Below are 24,199 nucleotides of genomic sequence, written 5' to 3'. Positions count from 1 at the left end.
GCTTCTCCTCCTCCTCTTTAGAGCTTCCCTGGTGGCTCAGATGATAAAGAATCTGCCTTCAATGCAGAAGACCCAGGTTTGAACGCTGGGTCAGGAAGACCTCCTGGAGAAGAGAATGGCTACCCACTCCAATATTCTTCTCTGGAGAATTCCATGGATGGAGGAGGCTGGTGGACTACAGTCCAGGGGTCACAAAGAGTTGAACAAGACTGATGGCATGTACACACAAACACAAAGAAAAAATAACAAAAATGCTTATTCTTAACGCTTTTTCTTCATAAAAGAAAGGATTTTTTTCTCTTTAACCAAAATGGTGGCTTTACTGAGATGCAATGAATAAAAGAGAGGGTATTAAAGATTTAACTTCTACTAAAGAAAAGCACTTTCACTGATACTGGCAGAACAGAGAAATAGAAAAAGAGAAACAAAAACTTTATTATGTTAAAAAAAATAATTCCCCCCATGAGGAGAGAGGCAGCACTGAATCAAAGACTCTCAGAGACAAACTGGATGAAAAGACAAGCAGAAGTGTGTGTGTGTGTGTGTGTGTGTGTGTGTGTGCTTTAAACAACAGATCACAACTTGGAAACATGATAATAATTAGTCAGTACTTAAATATATTAATTAGGCTAATTAAACTAGGAAATGTGAGCAGTTCTATTGAAAGATGGATTTCCTGCTAAGATTTTTAGATAAGAAATTCCTTCCAGTTTTGTAGAGCAGTTACAAGTCCTCTGTGACTTGTGGATTAGCTAAATTGGAAGATTTCTTTGAAGGAAACCATTGGAATGAATCAATAGTTTGAGTGCAATTTCATATATATTGGGTGTTTTTTCTTAACTTGGGGGTATACAGAGGTGAGCAACAAATGAACCCTCTCTTTCTCTTTGCCACCTGCTGAGGAAGCTACCACGAGAGGATCCTGGGAATTAAAGTCTCTTTACGGTTACAGAGCAGAGCTCTGAACTACATCTGCTCACTAAACTGGGCAGATCAACCCCTGGAAGGGTGAAAATGAGGCTTCATTTAATAACAGAAATGCTACAGGATTCACTGGTAAATTGGAATCAGAAATGGACAAAGGCAAAGCTTGGCGATCAGTCCTACAGTTTTTTCTCCATCAGTTTGATTCTGATCTTAAGACCTTGAAGCCAACCACTCAGTCCTCGGTAATTAAGTAATGCAGTGTGTGCTTATATTTAAAAACATTCAGAGATATTAAGGAGTGGCAGGGAGGTGGGGGTAATCTGGCAATCAGTGGAGGCCCTGAATACTGTGTATTAGAAACCATATTAGAGATTAACACACTAGAATGCTAAATTCCTTTTCAATGGTAAATACATTTATTAAGTGCCCATTTTGCATAGTGTCCTATGCTAGAATCATGAATTATACAAAGATAAAGGAGGCTCAGTGGCTGCTATTAGTGTAAGTCAGAGATAAATACAAATGGACAAATTGCAAAGGCCTTGTAGAGCGAACATGGTAAGTGCTTGATGTTTCCAGATAAATGCCTATGGGAGTGTAAAGGTGGGAAAGGTTAGAGAAATGACGGAGGACTTCTTAGAAGCTAGACCATTTGAACTGGTCTTGGAAAATGGCCTATATTTTAATTAGCAGAAATGGAGGAGAAAGAGAATGATGAGAGTGAGTGCACCATGATGGGTAAATGAACGGGTATGTCCAGGGTCATGGATCCTCAAATCTGGTTGGACTGTAGGAGGGTCACAGAGCTGTATGGTGGGCCTGGAGGAGTAGTCTGAGGCCAGGTAAAGTAAGTTTTTGATTACTGAGGCAAGCAGCTTGAGCTTTATTCTGTAGAAAGGTTTTGGAGCATAAGAGGGCCATAACCAGGACTCCCACTAGGAAGATGACACTGTCGACAGCATGGAGGATAGAGACAGGATTCCCAAAGGTGACTGCACTGTCCACTCGGAAGATACTGAGCCAATGAGGGTGGGACCAGGGCATTGGTTACAGGAATGGCTTGAATGGTACAGAAATAGATGAGGTGGTAATAAGAGAAAACAGCCAGACCAAATGTGTCTCTAGAACTTTGATCATGATTGACTTGCAGGACTGGGGCATCATAGAAACACAGAAGCAGGTGGCAAGGGACGTGGAGAGATTTCAGCTGTGGATCTGTTTTTTTTTTTTTTTTTTTTTCATTATTTCAAAAGATTTTATGAGATACGGTCCAATGACAGTATGAAAAAAATCAAAGCCCACAGCTGTTTTAGTTAAGCGAACAGTGCTTTAGATGCTGCACAGAAACTCCTCCGAAGATGAGGGCATTGTGCTCCTAGTGGGCAACAGCGTCTACATGTAAAAAATGTAAGGGGTTTCTCAGAGTCCAAAGCATGGTGGTCAGGGTGACGATCGATACCTGTCCATAATAATCATCTGTTTAGTTGAGTAAACGGGAAATATTATTTAGTCGTCCAAAATATCTTCATCTAGGTTGATATCTGTTGTGTCAATATCTTCTATTTCCAAATTATCCAAATATACTTCCAACTCAAGTAAACTCTTTTCTTCTTTGTTGGCTGTCTGGGAGGTCACGATAACAGGAGTAGGAGAAGCAGGTTTCCCATCAAGTTCCTGCTGAGCTGCAGATCTTGAGGGCTGAAAGCCTTTTGCCTCTTCCATAACATTTCTTTCTTCATTTGGGGTGACAAGTGGGTACTGTTTGGCCGGCCATAGGTCAGCATGCGTTTCCTTCACCCATTCTTCTACAACAAAGGCTTCCTTTAATCCAGGGAAAAGGTTTTCATATTCCGTTGGATCAGCAAGGGATTCTGCTGCTTTCTGATTGACTTTTGAGAGGTTTTCTCTCCAGAGTTTCACCACCCTTGAAACCTGACTGGGTAGGTAAGTCCGTGCCAGGAAGGCAGCTTCTGGCAGTCGTCCAGTTCTAATCAAAAGCTCCAGGCAAGCATCAAGCTTGCCCTGTAAAAAGTAGCTCATGAATGCCACATTATTCTTGCCGTCTCTCTCTGCGCCCTCTGCTAGCTTGTTCACCATACTAGCATTACCAGAGGCAGTGGCCAAAAGCAGCAGACCCCCATAGTCCTGTGCATGATGCAGGCACTCCTGGGCTAGGCCAAACTGGCATTTACTAATGGCAAGTTCAGCAAGCTGTTTCCACTTCTGTTCTGACTCTGCTTCCACTGCTAACTGGTATGCAATTTTTAGTTCTCCAAGCTGAAGAGCAAGTTCAAAGCGATGCTCAGGGTCTGTGGAAACTGTAAGAGCTTGCTGCTTGAAGCCCTGCTTTTCCAAGAAGTGTGCAACTCTGGTCCTCTGCTCTTTCGGGATGGTCGGGAGGACCTTATCGGCCATGCTGAAGTCCCTCCGCATGACGGCTGTCTGGTACTCCAGCACTGAAACCAGCAGGGAGTAGCTAACGATGTTCAGTTCCTTATCCCCCAGATAAAGCCTGTTGTCTTTAGGAATATAGCCCAGGAGATACATTGTCCTGTCCAAGTGGGCAATGGTGACTATTTCTCCTCTGACATAATAATTTAATCTGTTCACAGAACTTGTGTAAATGAAGCAATCGCCTACCCACAGCCCTGTTTTCACAATTTCCTGAATCTCACCAAGAACCTCAAAACCATCTTCAATGCCATCTTCAGTAACTCCTTCATGTGTTTCCTGTGCAGCCAAGACTTTTTCTGACAGATATTTAAGGATAAAAAATGACTCCTCAGTTGCAATACAGACTAGCTCTCCAGAGTCAGACCAGAAAATGTGTTTGGGTTGAATTTCAATTCTGCGTATGAGTTCCGTATTTTCCCAGTCATAGAAAGCTAAACCATTTACAGACCTGACTCCCAGTAAGAAGCCTCCATAGATACTTTCAGCTCCAAAGTCTGGTTTAAATGATTTTTTTCCTTAAAGTTCTTAAATATCTTTACAACACTGTTGCTCTCTCTTATTGCATACTCTGAAGAGTCGTGGGCCCACGCGAACTCCTGGGCAGACCCAAAGCTCTTGTTCCTCAGTGCCATTGCCGTGTAGATGATGTACTCGCCGTCACCACACACCACAACAAACCGCCCGTTAGGATTGTGCTGAATAGTCTGAGGGTATATTTCACAACTGCCCATATCTTTTACTGCCAGTGGCAGTCTTTCTCCATCTTTAATTTCAGCATCTCCCATTGCTTTTAGGTTGGCCTGCTGGACTTCTGAATGTTTGGCCCAGATTATCTTTCCATTGGCATCCATGGACATGGCAGGTTCCTCCCGACCAAGCTTAACAATGATGCTCCCTTCATCATAGCCCAAAGCAACGTTATTGGACCCTCACAGGCTGGCCACACACCATAGTCTCTCCATTCCATAATTCAAAGTACTCTCAAGGCGATAGGTGCTTGAATGCCAAATACGCACAGTTCCATCTTCTGAACCTGTGATGATAATGGGCAGCTCAGGATGAAAACTGGCACAAGACACATTTTGGGCATGTCCCTCCAGTGTCTGTACACAAGTTTTATTCTGATAGTCCCATATTTTCACAAGACGGTCATCTGCTCCTGAGATGAGGTATGGCTTGTCACCACCACTGTAGTAATCAATGCAATTCACACCTTTCTCATGTCCCTCCAGAGTGAAGTTTGGGGACGATGAGCCCAGCTGCCACACCTTGATTGTCCTGTCCAAAGAAGCACTAGCAAACTGGTTGTTATCTTTAGGGTTGATCACAATCTGCATTACATAATGGGTGTGTCCTTCAAACACTTGTGAGCAAGACCATTTTTTATCCCAGTCCCAGAGTTTAATAAGCATGTCATCACTGCTGGTTAGAATGAAAGGCTGGGTTGGATGAACAGCAATACAGCGAATGTAGTCTGAATGTGCCTCAAACATATGAACTCTCTCCAGAGTGTTGTAATTGAATACTCTAATCTGCATGTCATCCGCTCCTGTTACAACCCAATTCTTCCTTGCAACAAACTTTGCAGCTCGGACAGGAAGATCACATACTTCAAATGTTTTCACCAGTGTCTGTGTTTCATGATTCCAAACGCACACGCTACCATTGTAAAGACTGGCCAACATCCATGGCTCTGTAGGATGCAAATCCACACTCTTAACTCGATCGGATCGAGCAGTAAGTTTTCTCTGTTTCAGGTGTTAATGGTACACATGGGTGAAGAGATTCAGGAGAGACACTGGGCTGAGGAGAGTTGAGACCATCTACACAGACCAGCCATCAGGGACAATGCTGAGACGAAGACAGCTTTAAGGATGCTGACCTTTGAGAGATGGACAGAAGAAGAGAACCCAGCAAAGGAGACTAAAAAGGAACGGGAGAGTTCAGTTAAGGGGAACTAGTGTCTTGCACATAGATGGCTCCCAATGACCCCAAAAATAAATGAATAAACCAGGGTAGTGCACAGACATAGCAATTTTAAAAGAGTGTTCCAAGAACAAGCAAGTGATGGTACATGTTCAAAGGGTGAATTACCTCTAAATAAAGCTAGTATTAAAAAATAAATAGTGAAAGTAAAAGTTGCTCAGCCGTGTCTGACTCTTTGGGACCCCATGGAATTCTCCAGGCCAGAATACTGGAGTGGGTTCAGTTCAGTTCAGATCAGTGACTGAGTCGTGTCCAACTCTTTGCAACCCCATGGGCTGCAGCACACCAGGCTTCCCTGTCCATCACCAACTCCTGGAGCTTGCTCTAACTCATGTCCATAGAGTCGGTGATACCATCCAACCATCTCATCCTCTGTCGTCCCTTTCTCCTTCTGCCCTCAATCTTGCCCAGCATCTGGGTCTTTTCTAATAAGTCAGTTCTTCGCATCAGGTACCCAAAGAACTGGACCTTCATCTTCATCACCAGTCCTTCCAATGAATATTCAGGACTGATTCCCTTTAGAATTGACTGGTTTGATCTCCTTGTAGTCCAAGGGACTCTCAAGAGTCTTCTCCAACACCACAGTTCAGAAGCATCAATTCTTCGGCACTCAGCTTTCTTTATAGTCCAACTGTCACATCTATACATGATCACTGGAAAAACCATAGCCTTGACTAGATGGACCTTTGTTGGCAAAGTAATGTCTCTGCGTTTTAATATGTTGTCTAGGTTGGTCATAGCTTTTCTGCCAAGGAGAAAGCAGATGACTGCAGTCACCATCTGCAGTGATTTTGGAGCCCAAGAAAATAAAGTCTGCCATTGTTTCCATTACATTACTCTCTAGCATTAATATCTAGTATAATACCTAGCTTCCACAGTAATCCAAGTCTATGCTCCAACCACTAATGCCAAAGAAGCTGAAGTTGAACAGTGCTATGAAGATCTACAACACCTTATAGAACTGACACCCAAAAGAGATGTCCTTTTCATCACAGGGGACTGGAATGCAAAAGTAGGAAGTCAAGAGATACCTGGAGTAACAGGCAAATCTGACCTTGGAGTACAAAATGAAGCAGGGCAAAGGCTAACAGAGTTTTGCCAAGAGAACGCACTGGTCATAGCAAACACCCTCTTCCAACAACACAAGAGAAGACTCTACACATGGATATCACCAGATGGTCAATACTGAGATCAGATTGATTATATTCTTTGTAGCTGAAGATGGAAAAGCTCTATACAGTCAGCAAAAACAAGAAAAGGAGCTGACTTTGGCTCAGAACATGAACTCCTTATTGCTAAATTCAGACTCAAATTGAAGTAGGGAAAACCACAAGACCAGTCAGATATGACCTAAATCAAATCCTTTATGATTATACAGTGGAAGCGACAAACAGATTCAAGGGGTTGCATCTGATAGACAGAAGAACTATGGATGAAGGTTCGTCACATTGCACAGGAGGCAGAGATCAAGACCATTCCCAAGAAAAAGAAATGCAAAAAGGAAAAATGGTTGTCTGAGGAGGGCTTACAAATAGCTGAGAAAAGAAAAGGAACTAAAGGGAAAGGAGAAAAGGAAAGATATACCCATCCGAATGCAGAGTTCCAAAGAATAGCAAGGAGAGATCAGAAAGCCTTCCTCAGTGATCAGTGCAAAGAAATAGAGGGAAATAATAGAACGGCAAAGACTAGAGATCTCTTCAAGAAAATTAGCAATGCCAAGGGAACTGGAGTGGGTAGCAATTCCCTTCTCCAGGGGATATTTCCAACCCAGGGATCAAATCCAGGTCTCCCACATTGCAGGCAGATTCTTTACCAGCTGAGCCATGGAGGAAGCCCAAAGGGCAAATAAACTACGCAAAATGTATTGAGGAATTAAGTAAACTGAGGGCTGAGAAGATGCCCATGGAGTTGACAGTTTCAGGCACCAACAATCTCTAAAAGAGCAATTTCAGTAGAAAAAGGATGGCAGAAATCTGACTGTTGAAGGCACAAGGAAGGGTTGAAAAGTGATCTAGCATTGTACTGTACCTTTTTCTCAATAAGTCCAACGTCTTTCAATGTTTTATTTTTACTATAAAGTAATACTAATATGTTGCCATGGTAAGTAATTGGAATATGTATAAAGACTTTTTTAAAAGAGAACAACATGAAAATCATCTGATTTTCTCCTGCACTGAAATAAAAATGGTTTCTGTTGTGATGGATTTATTTCCATAAAATTTTCTGTGCTTATTATTTATAGAATTGGGATCATGCAAAACCTTCAGTTTTATATCTTTTTTTTTTAATTCAATCTTACAGCATTTACCATTGTAGGAAGTACCATCATTTAAAAACCATTCTCCTACTGCTAAACTTTCATTTCCCCCTTATTTGCTATTTTCATCATCATGAATATATTTATTTCTAAATCTTTGTCCAGTACTGTTTTACTGTTTCTTTAGAATATATGTTTAGATGGGAAGGGCTCTGTCAAAACACATGGGTATTTTTTTATAACTTGCTGTTATTATCAAATGGTTTTTCAGAAAGACTGTACCAATTTAACGGAGAAGGCAATGGCACCCCACTCCAGTACTCTTGCTTGGAAAATCCCATGGACAGAGGAGCCTGGTAGGCTGCAGTCCATGGGGTCGCTAGGAGTCGGACACAACTGAGTGACTTCACTTTCACTTTTCACTTTCACGCACTGGAGAAGGAAATGGCAGCCCACTTCAGTGTTCTTGCCTGGAGAATCCCAGGGACGGGGGGAGCCTGGTGGGCTGCAGTCTCTGGAGTTGCACAGAGTTGGACACGACTGAAGCGACTTAGCAGCAGCAGCAGTACCAACTTAAAATCTTGAAGCAAGGATTCACTACACACTCCCCCGCTCACTTGACCCATGGAGAGACAAAAGCCCTGTCTCGCTGTTGGTTTAATCTGCATGCAGGCATGCATGCTCAGTGGTTCAGTCTTGTCCTACTCTTTGCGACCCTATGGACTGTAGCCCGGCAGGCTCCTCTGTCTGTGGGATTTTCCAGCAAGAATACTGGAATGGGTTGCCATTTCCTTCTATTTAATTTGCATATCTTCACTCAAAAAGCCCCTGAACAAAATTTCTCCTTTAAGATCTGTGCTTTGTTTCAAATCCCCCTGATTAAAAAGGCAAGAGAGAGAGAAACAAATTGATGAAGAAGGATGATGAAAATGAACTCAGATTAAAATTTAGTTCTAGAAAACTGTCAGAGGAACCTGTCAATTTGGGCAGAGAGAAAGAAGCTGTTCATTTATGGTAAATCCTGCAAGGAAAGAAACTCTTATCCAGTGGCCATTAATCCTTCTGGCCATTTTCTGGAGTCTGTTGTTCCCCAAAAGATCACGGGAGCTGAGGTAAAATACACATGCATCTGTTTTCTCTGATTCCTTATATACATATATCATTGTCATAATCCAACATATTCGATTTTCCCTGGGATAGCGTTAGTTCAGAGAAACAAGCTATAACTCTTTTCTAAGTATCTGTATTGAAGGTTTAATGATACTGGAATAAGAATAAAGCTGTCAAGTGCTAAGAGCCAGGCACAGACGCGATTAACTCTTACAACCCTGCATGTTGTAAAACTATCAAGTCCTTTTCACCGAGGAGAAGACTGAGGTCCATGCAGCTGTTCAATGAATGATCTGAAACTCACATCCAGCTGTCTGAATGCTAAGCTTAGTCTGATGCCAAGGTCGGTGCTCTGTCCCCAAATCCTGCTCTTCTGGATGTCATGTGACATGAAAAATCTGTGAGACAATTTATTACCATTATCTTTATTATCCCTGCTTCAAGAAAGTAATGATAATAGAGCAATTTAACAGTACCTCAACAAAATATCTTTAATACTAGAGCTGATCAAAGTCCACTATTATGACCAGATCAGAAAAAAACAGCCTGAGTTTTTAAAGCAGACACTTCAAGCACCCCTCTCTCTGACCTTTCCAACAATTCTTCTATTTCACCCCGTCCTCCAATCACCAAGGATATGACTTTTCCACACTCCATCTCCCATCACCTCGCTCCCTCGCCCATCACCTCACTCCCTCCCCCAACCACTTACCAGTCTAATGTCTAACGTCCCCTCATCTGCACACAGAGTGATTCTGGAGCCTGATTTTGGAGTCACTTCCCATCACATATACTCCAGCTTCATACAGTCTGACTCCACTAACGGACGCCCTGGGACCCAGGGTAAATTTGTTCTATTTTATATTTATGTCAAGATTCTATTATAAAAAAAAGGTCATTTTCCCCAAGTAACTGTAATCTAATCTCATTTTAGTATTCACTTCTATTTTTTAAAAAACACAATGAAATTACAAAATGATTTTTTCCTGAAAATAATAATCTTTTGTTCTTGGCTGTTACTTTTTTTTCCCTTTTCTGGATTTTTTACAAAGATATATATATGTATATATGCATATTATGTATATTATTCTTCAGATTCTCTTCCCTTATAGGTTATTACTGAACCCTTTCATCCATTTCCCATTGAGCAGTTTGCGGCTGAATCCTAAAAACCAGCAGATGGCAGCAGGGGCTCTTGGAAAGAATGCCTGAATTTCTTTCAGAGCATTTTGAAATTTGTGTTCAAAGCATTTTGGCTGAGAAAGAACATAAACTGTTATTGCGAAGTCAAGCACATTTTGAAATAGATTTTTGATTCATGTCAGTCAACTGCCTTTAGAAGGCAGGATCTATTACGTTCTATCATTTCATAAGAACAATAACAACCCCCAAAAACTCATTTACTCTTTTTACACAAATTAGTCCATGTCAGACCAGAGGAGAGTATTTGGCTACCCGTGTTGTCAGGTTTAAACATTTCAATTTCTTACAGATTCAGATTTAAATTACCCTACTTCGTTAATATTGTAAATGGTTTATTTTATATTATGTTTTCTTGTAAAGTCAGGAGATAAGATATGCAAATGAGGAGCACAGATTGTAAGCCACAGGACTCCGCCCTCCACCATTTTTAAACAAACACGAGAGACCAAAGTGTTTAAACAGACTCTCTAGGTCTGTGATATCATAGAGCATCACTGAAAGCCATGTAAAGTAATTAAACTGAATCTGATGTTAAGAATGATATAAACAAACTATTATGTACATGGGGTCTTTGGTGGCATAACTAAGGAAAGCGATTTACATGGAGTGGTTCTGTGTCTACATAGCAATGAATGTTCAAAATCCCTGAGAGAGCGTGAAGTTCAAGAATTCTGCAGCTGTGGCCATCACGGCACCAGGAGGTGGTTCTCCGATTGCTGAGCAGTGCGTGGAGATACAGCACCAGCCCTGCAGTAAGGGGGAAGCTGTCTTTTTTACGACCCAATTTCAGTGTCTTCTGATCAAATAATTTTTATTGGGCACATAAAGATGTGCAGACCCTAGGGAGGAAGAGATACCTAATTCAATATTTATTGAACCTTGCTTATGAATCAGCAGTGTAGGAGGCACTAAAAACGCTGACATAAACAGAATGTCATCCATCTCTGCTTTCCAGGAGCTCACAGAGTACTGGACTGTATATTTCAGAGAGATTCAAAAGAGCACGGTATTTATTTCACCAGACTGCTTTAAGAAGATAACAAAGAAAAGGGGCTTCTCAGGTGGCGCTAGAGGTAAAGAACCCACCTGCCAATACAGGAGATGTAAGAGACGCAGTTTCAATCCCTGAGTCAGGAAGATTTCCTAGAGGAGGAAATGGCAATCCACTCCAGTATTCTTGCCTGGAGAATCCCATGACAGAGGAGCCTGGTGGGCTACAGTTCATGGGGTTGCACACTAACAAAGAAAACACTTCACAGCCTAAGCACTAAACAAATGTCAGCTTGCCATTATTTTTGAATAGGTGAGTGACAAAATCCAGAATGGTGGTCCTAAAAATTGATATGACAATGATTTCAAAGACAGATGAAAATAACCTCAGGCAGACTGACCTCAGGCAGTAGGACAGCAGAGAGAAAAGAGACAAAAATCCCTGAAATGTATCCCCTGGATGACTGCAGGAATAATGAAATAGGAAAGTCACGTGAGTGATATAATTTAGGGACTAAGATGGAGAATTTGAGTTTTGACATGCTGAGTTTCAGGTGACAGTAAGAAGATCAGAACAAATACAGCAGAGGAAACTTAAGAGGTCACCACTCACGAACTCCTACTCAGACTTCAAGACCCCCCTCCCATGCCCTCTCATCTGGGAAGCCTTTCTTTGATAGCCCTCAGAGATTTAGTTAACTCATTTCTCTATGTTCCAACAGCAGTTTATCCTTTTTAATAAGTATTCTGTCCTAGCACTTGTCATGCTGGCTTGGCTTTATCAGACTGTGTGTTTGTCACTTCATTAGACTCCATGTGAATTGCTGGAAGTAAAGAAAAGTCAACCATCTTTACATCCTTAGCACCAACACGGGACACCATTCAACACGCTCAGTCAATGTCTAGTGAATGATAGCAGTTACTAGCTGATGAAAACCACATCTACATATCAAAATACAAGATTTGGAAGCCAACTGCTTAAAGGGGATACGACGCTGTTAGTGGCGACAATTCCCAGAAAGAATGTTTAGAAAGAAGATGTGAGTGCTCAGGACAGTACATGTATAGGGAGTCAGGAAGAAAGAAATGTGGGTAAAAAGAAAAGAAAAGAAGTCAGAGCCCCCTGGTAAAACAATGCTGTCACTAACAAGAGAGGACACATTTCAAGCAAAGGTGTAAAATCTATTGCCATCTCAGTGAGTAAGGATAAAGAATGGACAGGGGCTTCACCTGTTCCAATGAACAGGTGGCTCAGCGGTAAAGAATCTGCCTGCCAGTGCAGGAGAAACAGGTTCAATCCCTGATGTGGGAAGACCCTACATGTCGCGGAGCAACTAAGCCCATGTACCACTACTACTGAGCCCACGCTCTAGAGCCCGTGCTCCAAAACAAGAGAAACCACCACAGGAGAAGCCTGTGCACAGCTAGAGAGTAGCCCCCACTCACCACAACCAGAGAAAAGCCTGTGCAGCAGCGAAGACCCTGCACGGCCAAAAATAAATACATAAATGAAATTCTTTTCTTGAAAGAAGAATGAACCACAGAAACTCAAAGCCAAGCTAATTGATGAAAATGCAGGTTTATTTCACCAAGAACAAAAATAAGAGCAATAAGGAAATGCACTGATTTAGTGAAGAAGACAGGGATATGCAGGCAGACTATTCTTGGTATTTATATGCTGTGAAAAGGCTGCATGAAGCTAAGTGCCCGCTGGGTGCCTTTCTCAAGACAGAGTCGTTGAAAATATTAAAGGGATTAAGAAGCTAATTTTAAAACATGATGAATCACAGAATGAGGTACTGATGAGGAGGCGAAGAGGATGCAGGATGCTCTCATGGGGAACGATGCTGGTGTTCAGATAATCGCCTTCTGGTTTAGTGTGCAATACTCGAGACCCTGTACACTCACCTTGGGCTGTCCTCCCAGGGCTGCCAGGGCAGGAGGTCAGGGTTCTTTGCTCCTGGGGCTCTCCAGATGGTTCCTATGGGAGATCTGGTGCCTGGCTGATGGAGTGGGCCTTAGCATTTGTGCTTGACCATCTGGATTCCTAAATTCATTCCAGAAAGTCCCTAGATTCCTGGGGAGCTTAAATGAATTCCCAGGATCAGCCTAAGAAAGGTCTTTTAAAATAACTTAATTTGGCCTTCTTGTTTTCAGATGAGGGGACTGAGGTCCCAAGGGATCGAGTGGCTTCTCCCAGGTCCCACTATTGGTTGACAGCAGATCAGGCACAAAACTCAGGTCTCCAGACTCCAGTCTTAAGGATTTGATGTTATGCTTTTCAATATGGTGGAAGATGGAGGAAGAAAAAAAGCACGAAAGGAAAAAAGACACAATGGCAAAGGGATCTCTCTACCTTCTGAAGGTCCAACTTTCTCACCATACCCTTGGCCAGCCCTGTCCCCTTCCTGTGACACAGAGGGGCCTTCAGCTAAAGAAGACTGGCTCTTTCTCTTAAGAATCTGTACACAGAATTTTACCTTTTTTATACATTTTCTGGGCTTCCCTGGTAGCTCAGCTGGTAAAGAATCTGTCTGCAATGCAGGAACCCTGGTTCACTTCCTGGGTTGGGAAGATCCCCCTGGAGAACAGATAGGCTACCCCTGGGCTTCCCTGATGGTTCAGTTAGTAAAGAATCTGCCTGCAATGCGGAAGACCTGGGTTCAATTCCTGGCTTGGGAAGATCCCCTGGAAAAGGGAACAGCTAGCTACCCACTCCAACAGTCTTGCCTGGAGAACTCCATGGACTGTATAGTCCATGGGGTCTCAAAAAGTCAGACAGGACTGAGCGACTTTCACATCACTTCATTTCATACATTTTCTATCCATTTGTGTGCAGATTATGGAAGCCCTACTTCCTCATTGTTTTTAATATGCTGAAAGACCCTATTTAAAAGCCTATTGTCAAAGTGCTAAGATATTTGTCAATTTTTCCACTGATTTTTGAGACTGAACTTTTGTTCTCCAATTATCAAAGGCATAGTTTGATTCTATAGTATAAACTCAGTCAAATACTTACTATGGTCCAGGCCCTCATCTAAGCAGCTTATATTCATGAACTCGCTGCTTTTCATAATTGATTAAGGTTAGCACTCTTATCTTTTCCATTTTACACAGGAACAAGCTAAAGTGCAGGAAGGTTAGGTAGTAATCCAGGCTCAGAGACCCACTAAGAAGCCAAAGTCTGGTTCCAGAGCCTGTGTGCTAGCCACTCAGCTCCATTATCCCAACAGCCCTGCCCCTCATTCCGCTGGGACCTGGATTCATCAGTTTTGTTCCCAATTAATGAGTCCCAGATAATCATCAGTTGTAAAAATTGCTTGTACTTACATAGATGTACTTAGAATATACTCAGGGCAGGGGACTGTCTGAAGGGTTTATTTTCTAAATTCATTTAATCTCAAACAACCCTATGAGGTAGGTGGGAATGCTATCATCACGCTCAGTTGACATCAAAAGCTAAGGTACAGGAAGCCTAAGACACTTTCCAAAGGCTGCGCAACCCCGGGGGAAAAGAACCAGGACTCAACTCTGAGCAGCCCAGCTCGAGTCCTCCCTTCTTGACCACTCAGTTGTCCTGCTTCACAAGCAAAGAGAATAAAAGAAGTCAGGGAATGGCCTGCCTTTCTCAAGGACACAATTTATCAATCCATCTCTGCTGCTGCTGCTAAGTCACGTCAGCTCATGTCCGACTCTGTGACTCCATGGACTGTAGCCCACCAGGCTCCTCTGTCCGTGGGATTCTCTAGGCAAGAATACTGGAGTGGGTTGCCATTTCCTCCTCCAGGGGATCTACCTGAATCAGGGTTCAAACTCATGTCTCCTGTGTCTCCTGGATTGGCAGGCAGGTTCTTTACCACTAGTGCCAGCTGGGAAGGCCTTCCAGTGCCTTTTTCTGACCTGTCTTTGACACAGATCCTGCCTGCCGCCCACACCTAGAATTCCTTGTTGTCTTCTTTCTTCTTTCTGTTGACCTGTCTAGACTGAATTCCTTGGATGAGTGATACCTGTCACAGCCTCTGCATGCTCACCTGGCCAGAGCCAGGAGGAATATAGAAGAGTTTTGAGGGCAGAGAGCAGGAAATGAAGTTAGCACACCTGCGGTCAGTCCTTTCACTGCCACTGGCTAGCGTATGACTTAGGCCAAGTAACTTCTGAAGCATGAAGACAGAATGGAGAGCTCAAGGCTGCTGGGAATATTATAGATAATATAAGAAGATATTAATGCATCTCATATAGTATTGAAACTTCATAGGATTAGAACATAGTAAAGAGTTCATAAATATTTCAGTGTCTTGGTTTTTTATTGAAATATAGTTGAATTACAATGATGCAGGTATATAACAAAGTGATTCAGAAATATAAATATAAATATATAGATATAATGACCCTGAAAGAAATTTGGCAACCACCAGGGGTTTCTCAGACTATACTTTGAGAAATACTGAGCTAATGGAAATACATTTACACTGGCACCAACTTAAAAAATTACATATATATATATTTACTTTTGCCTCTCTGTTGATGTCCTCTTGCTTATTGCTCTCCAATCAGAAGCTGAAAAATCAGATTATAATTTGAACAGCATAAAGAATCCCTGTGATTAGTTTCTTAAATTGTATTATTAAGTGCCTACTTACCTTTAAAAAGAAACAGGCAACATTCAAAACCTTAATTATTGATCTTCAGAAGCTCAGCCATCTTTACAACTTAAAATTTACTTCTTTAATAAGGATTATATGTTAAACATTTCTCAGTGGTTCACTTCTCCAAGGTGGTTCAGAAACTGATTGCTTCTTATAATGGTGTGTCATATTCCTTCCCAAGGAAATTTTGTTATTTGATTGTTATTTTTAAATGAATAAAATTCTTCAAAGTGTTTCTAAACATAGTTAAAAATGACTTCATAATTGCATTTCATTACGTTTAAAGGAACTTCTCTAAGTTTTATCTGCAATACTCCTATAAAATAGTGGTTTCTATAATAAAGACAACAGGGCTTTTTTTTGCCAATTGTAATCTTTTCGTCATCAGGCAGATTTTAAAAAGATACCCTATTTCACTACATTTAGTACTAACCACTTTAATTAGTCTATATGGGAAAATAGGCAGCTGACCCTCTGTGGATCATAGACAGAGTTGAGTTAAAAAGCAGTTGGCTCTGCAAATATGTCAAGGTATATTGGGGCTTCCCTGGTAGCTCAGATGGTAAAGAATCTGCCCGCAACATGGGAGACGTGAATTCGATCCCTAGGTCAGGAAGATCCCCTACAGGAGGGCATGGCAATCCACTCCAGTATTCTTGCCTAGAGAATCCCACGGACAGAGAAGCCTGGTGGGGTACAGTCCGTGGGGTCTGCAAAGAGTCAGAGATGACTGAGTGACTAACTCTTTCTTCACATGGGGCTCTAGAGCTTTAGGACTGTAGGATGAAAAACTAAAGTCCCTTCTCCAAACAAATGCTCCCAATTAGCATACTGGAAGGGAAAAGGAAAACAGATACAGCAGTGGGTATGTTTTATTGAGCTCTTTCAACATAACAGGTAACGTTCTCTGTACTTAAAACTATCTCATTTAATCCTCATCTTTAGTTATTCTTATACACATTTTACAAATGATGAAACAGGCACAGAACTGTTGGATAACTTGCTCAAGGTCGCTCAGTTAATCGGTGGAGAGCTGGGATTTGAGCACCAGCACACGTGCAGCACAGGGTTTGAGGCAGCAAACCTTCTGACACCATTTCTTAGCTATGTGACCTTGTGCGAGTTACTTCACTGCTTTAAATAGAACAGAGATAACAATGCCCCTTCCATGTAGAATCACAGGGAATATTATAGAAGAAAAAAGAATCACCCTATGGAGGGGGATGAAGGGGGACTCTATCACCAGGATGGTTTTCTGAGCCTTTGAAATAACTAGAACTGTTTTGAATAACTTGAATTTAGAAATCCAGAAATAAGAGGCCTTGATTAATGCTTAGACAATATTTAAAGGCTGACTAAATGAACCATGTAAAGCAAAATCTCAGGGAAATTAAATGGATAGCCACAGAAAATTATACAGCTAATTCCTTTTTAAAAATCATATTACCATCTACTGCTGTGTTCATCTGGCATTCCACAGACTAGCTGCTCATCCTCTCAGTGGGCCAGCTTAGTGGTTGTGCGCAAGGGCATCAGAACCAGATTCTCTAGGTCCACATCCGTAATTGACCTTGGACTGGTTACTGAACCCATGCCTCAATTTCTCACTGGTAAGCGAGCACTGATAGTAGTACCTTCTGCACTGCATTGTTGTCAAAGTTAAGTGAGTTCATATCTGTAAAATAATTAAAATAGTGCCGGGCACATAATAAGAGTGCAACAGACATTAACAATTATTTTTAAGTTGTTTCCCAAGGGCCTGGTGCACATCAGGACTGGATAAACATCTGTACTGAATAAACAAATGATGGCAGACCCATCAGATGAATATAACAAACAGAATTCTGAATGCTTACCAATATCCTGCTGCCTTTACCCAGCTTCCAGAGGTGCATGGTCTTGAAAACAATATATCTGTACTCATCATATGATCAACAGTAGGCTCTGGATTTTCAAGAGAAGTGAAAGAAACCAACAAAAGGACAATTGAAAACCAACAAAAGGTCAGACATAAGTTTGTGGCAGACACTGTCAGCTGATTCCACAGAAGTCATTCCTTTTTCTCTCTGGACAAAAGAATCCCATTTTACTCTGGTCTCAATTCAGCTGCAAGATGAATCTTGTTAGGGGTAAGCCCAGCACAGCCATCCCACTCCTCTTTGATAGAGGCTTTCCCAGCCTTCTTTGCATCTAACAGTGCTGGCCAATGAGACAAAAATCAAAGTCCCCTGGGGGGAGGGGGAGGGTGCATGGCTCTGGGGAAGATATTTACTCCCTCATCAAAGGTGAAAATGGCACAAAATGATGCAATGTTACCTTATGACATTTATACCTCTTGAAAATTAGATTTCTTTTACCTTTGATCAATTGTATTACCTAATGTTTAGTTTTGCTGTCTTAGTTGTTATTTCTTTCTGTGTTAATTCTCTCTCTCTACTAGGAGATAAGCTCCATGAATGATGGGATAGTTAATCTGTTCTGTCCATAGTGCCTGGAATAAATGACTAGAACATAGTTGGAGCTCAATAATTATTTTTTGATTGAATAATTAAACGTTCTGCCTGCAATTTTCTCTGGAGCAATGGCTTTGAATTTCCAGAGAATTTTCACTCTCTGGCCTGGAAAGTAATCACCAAGCTGTTCAAGACAGGGGAGAATGAACCTATACTCTGTACCCGCTTCCAGCCAACGCGGTTCACCTATTCCCTCCCCTGAGCTGGTGTTTCAGAGCCCAGAACGCTCAGAAGTCCTGTGGGCTTGTTGGCTTCACAGGCTCTCCCTGCTTGCCGGCACCTTAGCTGACAGCTTCTTCCATGCTGCCAACTCAGGTACCATTCTTCCATCTACTTTCTTCTCAAAATGTGCTAACATCTCTCGACAGGTGGTATTTTGTTTCCATTCTCTTCCATCATGTAGAGTCTATCCTACTGCGTCTTTACTATCAAGAATAAGAGAAGATAAATCCATGTGGTCAAGGTGTCACGTTTAAGTCAATAAGATCATAAACATTTAGAGGGTAAAGGCAGATACCCCCAGCTTCAGAGATGACATCAGGCAATCAATTAAGTAGAATCTGATACTACAGTATAAATTAAACTTATAACTATTTTAAAAAGCAAACCACAGTGTGAGTAGTAGAGGAAAAAATGATGATCTAAGACTATGGAAACCAAGGTCCATTATGGCGGGGGTCTCTAACCTCCAAGATCTAAAGCCTGATGATCTGGGGTGGAGATAATGTAATAATAATAATATAAATAAAGTACACTATAAATGTAATGAGCTTGAATCATCTCAAAACTATTCCCTCCCTTCTGGGTCCATGGAAAAACTGTCTTCCATGAAACTGGCCCCAGGTGCCAAAAAGGTCAGGGACCACTGCATTATGGGACTGCCTGTGGAGCATCCCGTTCAATACAGGAGAACACGATACGCAAATGATAAATGAATACAGCTGCAAAAACACTTCTGTGGGGTACACCCTGAACTTGCTGCTTAAGCACCATAGAGGCCTCTGGACTTGGAGCTAAAAGACACAGTTCAAGTTCTGATCATGAATAGATCTGTGTGCATATCGGCAAACCACTGCAGCGCTCCACAGGCTGTAACTCACATCCTTGCTCTTAGGGTCAAATGAAATAATTCAGGGCAGACAGCACCAAACTCTTCAAGGATTTCCTTAGTTATGACATCAGAGAAGGAAAATATCTTGAGAGTGACCAAGTTTTAATTTCTAAAAGAAAAAGATCAGTTTCATGTGAAATGTTTCTATTAGTACAAGTAGGATCTAGAAGGACTCATATGTAACCATATACATAATTATATATATATATATATATTTCTACAAAAGGTATAGCAAATTCATTTCTTCAGCAAATGTATAGTCCAGGCAACTTGCTAAGCACTTGAAAATGCCAAGAAAGGCAGACAGGTTCCTGATCTCATGGACCCTAGATTTTAGTTAATAATCATGGAAATGATATATCATTTATGGTGAGATAAGCACTCTGAAGAAAAGAAACAACAGGCTCTGAAGGTGTATAACACAAGCATTCATGAAGTCTGGGAGTGGCATAGCAGGAGAAGGAGGAGGTGTCTGTGATAGACTAGCAGAGGCGAGAGCACTTTCAAAGGCCCTGGGGACATGACAAGGTTCGCAGATTGAGAGAAGAGACTGCAGAAAGTGGCTGGAGGCAGCGAGCCCAGGGCACTAGCATGTGCGGGAAAAGCTTTGAGGTGGGTGAGCCTTGAGGGCCAGGTTCAGAAGACTAGGAATTAAAGGATAATCTCTCTGATCTCAAAGGAATGGGGAACCTTTACACATATCAGATTTGAGCTTTGAAACCAAAAGCACAACAATTCTGTGAAATAGCAGCAGCCAGAGTAGAGAACAAGTGGGAGACAGAGACACCTACAATCGTCCCGGTGAGAGGCGGCTGAAGCTTGGGCCAGGGACAAAAGGAAACAATCAAATAGGAGAAAAGCCCACGAAGTAAGAGCATCAGCACTAGTTAAGGATGATGAGGGTGAAGGAGAGAAGAGGCTCTGACTTGAGAGACTGGGTGCAGGAAGGTTTGGTCCACGAGCACAGGAACAGTGGAGGGGAACCCGGGTAGCAGGGAGGAGCAAGAGTTAAGTTTTGAACACACTGAGTTTTCACATCCTGAGCGACCAATAGGAGATGTCAGATCCCTAGCTCAGAGAGGTGGTTTAGATTAGGGATGGCATTTTAACAGTGATGAATTAGGGTGCAGATGGCAATTAAAGACTTAGACAAAATGACTGGGGTGAGGGGGAAGAAAGGAGATATGAGGAAGATAAAAGTGAAAATGCACTCATATTTTTAGTTTAATTCACTCCTCCTGGTCCCCTTAATTTTGTTTAAAATTTGCCTTCTTGTGGGGAGCCTGTTTCATTTTTATCAATATTTCTATTGACCAAGAAAGAAAAGGCTGCTATCTTCAAAGAGACGGGAAATAGCACATTCCCAGCACATTTCTTCCAAGAATATGAAGTAGGAATCAACAAATGGGGAACTGAGGGAGGTTATTAGCTGTAGAATCTAAGGGTTATTAAAAATTGAGGGAGGAGAAAAAAGAAAAAAAAATCATCTTTCCCGATACAGCCTTTAAAATACTTCTGTGTGGAGCACCCCAGATGCCATCAATCAGGAAAATGATCTCTGGCACAGAAGAGTATAGCTGGTGTAAATAATTAATGAGCGCAGGAAGAAACAGAATATGGAAGCAGGAGGGACTCCGGGAGGAACTTTTGGCTGGAAAGTTCGAGCAATTGCTAAACAATTTGTTTCTCTTTGACTGTCTTCCCAGCTTGTATGTGTGTATAAATATACATATTTAAGCACACACATACAGATGAATAAAAACATGTTTTGATTTATATATGTGTGTGCTTAAGTGTATTTTATATAACATATATAAAATATAAAAGCCTTTATATATACAAAATACACATAAAGCATATGTATATGTATATATACATATACATTATACATATATGTGTGTGTATATATATGTGTAAGCTAAGTTGCTTCAGTCATGTCCTACTCTTTGCAACCCTATGGACCATAGCCCACCAGGCTCTTCTGTTCATGTTTCTTACCTCTTCTCCATTGTAGGGGGTTTCTCTACCACTAGCACCACCTAGGAAGCCTATATATATATATATATATATATCTTTGCAAAGTCGTATCAAACTCTTTTGCGACCCCATGGACTGTAGCCTGCCAGGCTTCTCTGTCCACAGGACTTCCCAGGCGAGAATATTGGAGTGGGTTGCCATTTCCTTCTCCAGGGGAGCTTCCTGATGCAAGGATTGAACCTGCATCTCCTGAATTGGCAGGTGGATTCTTTACCACTGAGCCACCAGGGAAGCCCTAGATATCATGGAAGATCCTTATTTTTTAAAAAAAAAAAGACCTTTTTAATGCTAATGAAATTCATTCTCTAGAGAAAAATAATAGCTTTATGCCAAAATGATTGTTTACTATATATCAATAAATTGACTCAGGGGGAAACAAAAATCTAAGAAAGACATTTTTTGGTCTGGTTAGCCACCATCAACCACCATGAATGCCAGCACAATATGCCTCCATGGTGCTCTCAAGTATTAGGTTCCTATTGGTATTTTTCAGTTGCTAAGTAACATCCAACTCTTTACAACCCCATGGATTGTAGCACACAAGGCTCCTCTGTCCTCCACTATCTCTGGGAGTTTTCTCAAACTCATGTCCATCAAGTCAGTGATGCTATCTAACCACCTCATCCTCTGTGGCCCCCCTTCTCCTTTTGCCTTCAGCCTTTCCCAGCATCAGTGAGTATTGATGAGTTGGCTCTTCCCATCAGGTGGCCAAAGTATTGGAGCTTCAGCATCAGTCCTTCCAATGAATATTCAGGACTGATATCCTTTAGGATTCCATGGTTTGATCTCTGTGCAGTCCACGGGACTCTCAAGAGTCTTCTCCAACACCACAGTTCAAAACCATCAGTTCTTCAGTGCTCAGCCTTCTTTAAGGTCCAACTTTCACATCCACACATGACTACTGGAAAAACCATAGCTTTGACTATACAGACCTTGGTTGGCAAAGTGATGTCTCTGCTTTTTAATATGTTGTCCAGGATTGTCGTAGCTTTACTTCTAAGGAGCAAGTATCTTTTAATTTCAAGCCTGCAGTCACTGTCTGTAGTGTTTTTGGAGCCCAAGAAAATAAAGTCTCTAACTGTTTCCAGTTTTCCCTGTCTGCTGGCCATGACGTGATGGGACTGTATGCCATGATCTTCATTTTTTGAATGTTGAGTTTAAAGTCAGCTTTTTCACTCTCCTCTTTCACTTTCATCAAGAAGCTCTTTAGTTCCTCTTTGCTTTCTGCAGCTAGGGTGGTATCATCTGCATATCTGAGGTTGTTGATATTTCTCCCGAAAATCTTGAGTCCAGTTTGCAATTCATCCAGTCTGGCATTTCACATGAAGTACTCTGAATATAAGTTAAGTAAGCAGGGTGACAATATACAGCCTTGATGTACTCCTTTCCCAATTTTGAACCAGTTCGTTGTTCCATGTCCAGTTCTAACTATTGCTTGTTAACCTGCACACAGGTTTTTCAGGAGGCAGCTAATGTGGTCTGGTACCCTCAACTTTCTAAGAATTTTCCACAGGTTTTGTGATCCACACAGTCAAAGTCTTTAGCATAGTCACTGAAGCAGAAGTAGATGTTATTCTGAAATAATTAGAGATCTAAAGTCTTTCCCAGTCTATTGTTTCCCTCTATTTCTCTGCATTGTTCACTTAAGAAGGTCTCTTATCTCCCCTTGCTATTCTCTGGAACTCTGCATTCAGTTGGGTATATCTTTCCCTTGCTCCTTTGCCTTTTGCTTCTCTTCTTTCCTCAGCTATTTGTAAAGCCTCCTCAGACAACCACTTCTCCGTCTTGCATTTCTTTTTTCAGGGGATGGTTTTTGGTTACTGCCTCCTGTACAGTGTTATAGGCACTCTGTCTGCTACTGCTGCTGCTGCTGCTAAGTCGCTTCAGTCGTGTCCAACTCTGTGCGACCCCATAGATGGCAGCCAACCAGGCTTCCCCGTCCCTGGGATTCTCCAAGCAAGAACACTGGAGTGGGTTGCTATTTCCTTCTCCAATGCATGAAAGTGAAAAGTGAAAGTGAAGTCGCTCAGTCGCGTCTGACTCTAGCAACCCCATGGACTGCAGCCTACCAGGCTCCTCCATCCATGGGATTTTCTAGGCAAAAGTACTGGAGTGGGGTGCCATTGCCTTTGCCGAGGCACTCTGTCTACTAGACCTAATCCCTTGAATGTATTCATCACCTCCACTGTAGAATCATAAGGGATTTGATTCAGGTCATACCGGAATGGCCTACTGACTTTCCCTACTTTCTTCAGGTTCCTAGAGATGATCAAAGTGACTCGGGTGACATTATTAAAACTATTCTCTAAATCCACAAGAAGTAAGAAGACTGAAGTCCTCCTGTAAGTAAAACAACAAACTACTTATTAACTGGTCCCTTTATTTTCACCCAATATTTATTCAAAAGCTTGAGCTAGAAAGGAAAAAAGCCCACACGCTAGAGTTTCCATTGGTTTCCCCCAGCCCAGCATTTGAGCTAACAATGAAAAGTTTGGGTAGTATTAGAAGGAACTTCTACTTTTAGGGTGCCTGAAAATTGTTCCCATTTCCAATTAAAACAGAAATAGAAACTCTGATATTTATTCACTGTTACAAATTATAAGCTACCTCTGTACATTTATAGATGATTATGGCAATTTTCTTCAAAAATTAGATATCTAGAAGATCAAACACAGATAAAAAAGATGTGACAGACAGAAGGTTTACAGCAAAAATTGTTACCCTGATATCCTACTTTCCAACCAGTGAATTACTAAGTGTTCTTCAAGACAGTTTAGGAACTATACTTACAAGCTTTAACTACACTGCTTTTGCTCCTTTAACTTTAAATTTTTTCTTTTGTAATGGGGTTGTCATGCGAGTGTATGCTCCTCGGTTTTTGTCTCGTCACAACAAAGATTTGGCGTGACGGACATTAAAGCCCCCTCGGCGTGTCACAGCTCTCGGGTCTTGGACAGACCGTGTT

At 41.6% G+C, this 24,199-nt stretch overlaps 1 protein-coding gene and 1 pseudogene across 1 annotated transcript in view; both read right to left on the bottom strand.

The window, feature by feature from the left end:
* RCAN2 (regulator of calcineurin 2) overlaps window positions 1–24,199 on the bottom strand; it is a 284,388-nt gene that overhangs the window by 195,133 nt on the left and 65,056 nt on the right. The window lies entirely within an intron of this gene.
* Window positions 2,172–5,125, bottom strand: LOC138984909 (coatomer subunit beta' pseudogene; annotated as a pseudogene).

This window comes from Bos mutus, chromosome 23, assembly GCF_027580195.1.
Source record: "Bos mutus isolate GX-2022 chromosome 23, NWIPB_WYAK_1.1, whole genome shotgun sequence".
In the NCBI taxonomy this organism is placed as follows: Eukaryota; Metazoa; Chordata; class Mammalia; order Artiodactyla; family Bovidae; genus Bos; species Bos mutus.
This window is presented reverse-complemented; position numbering and strand designations above follow the sequence as displayed.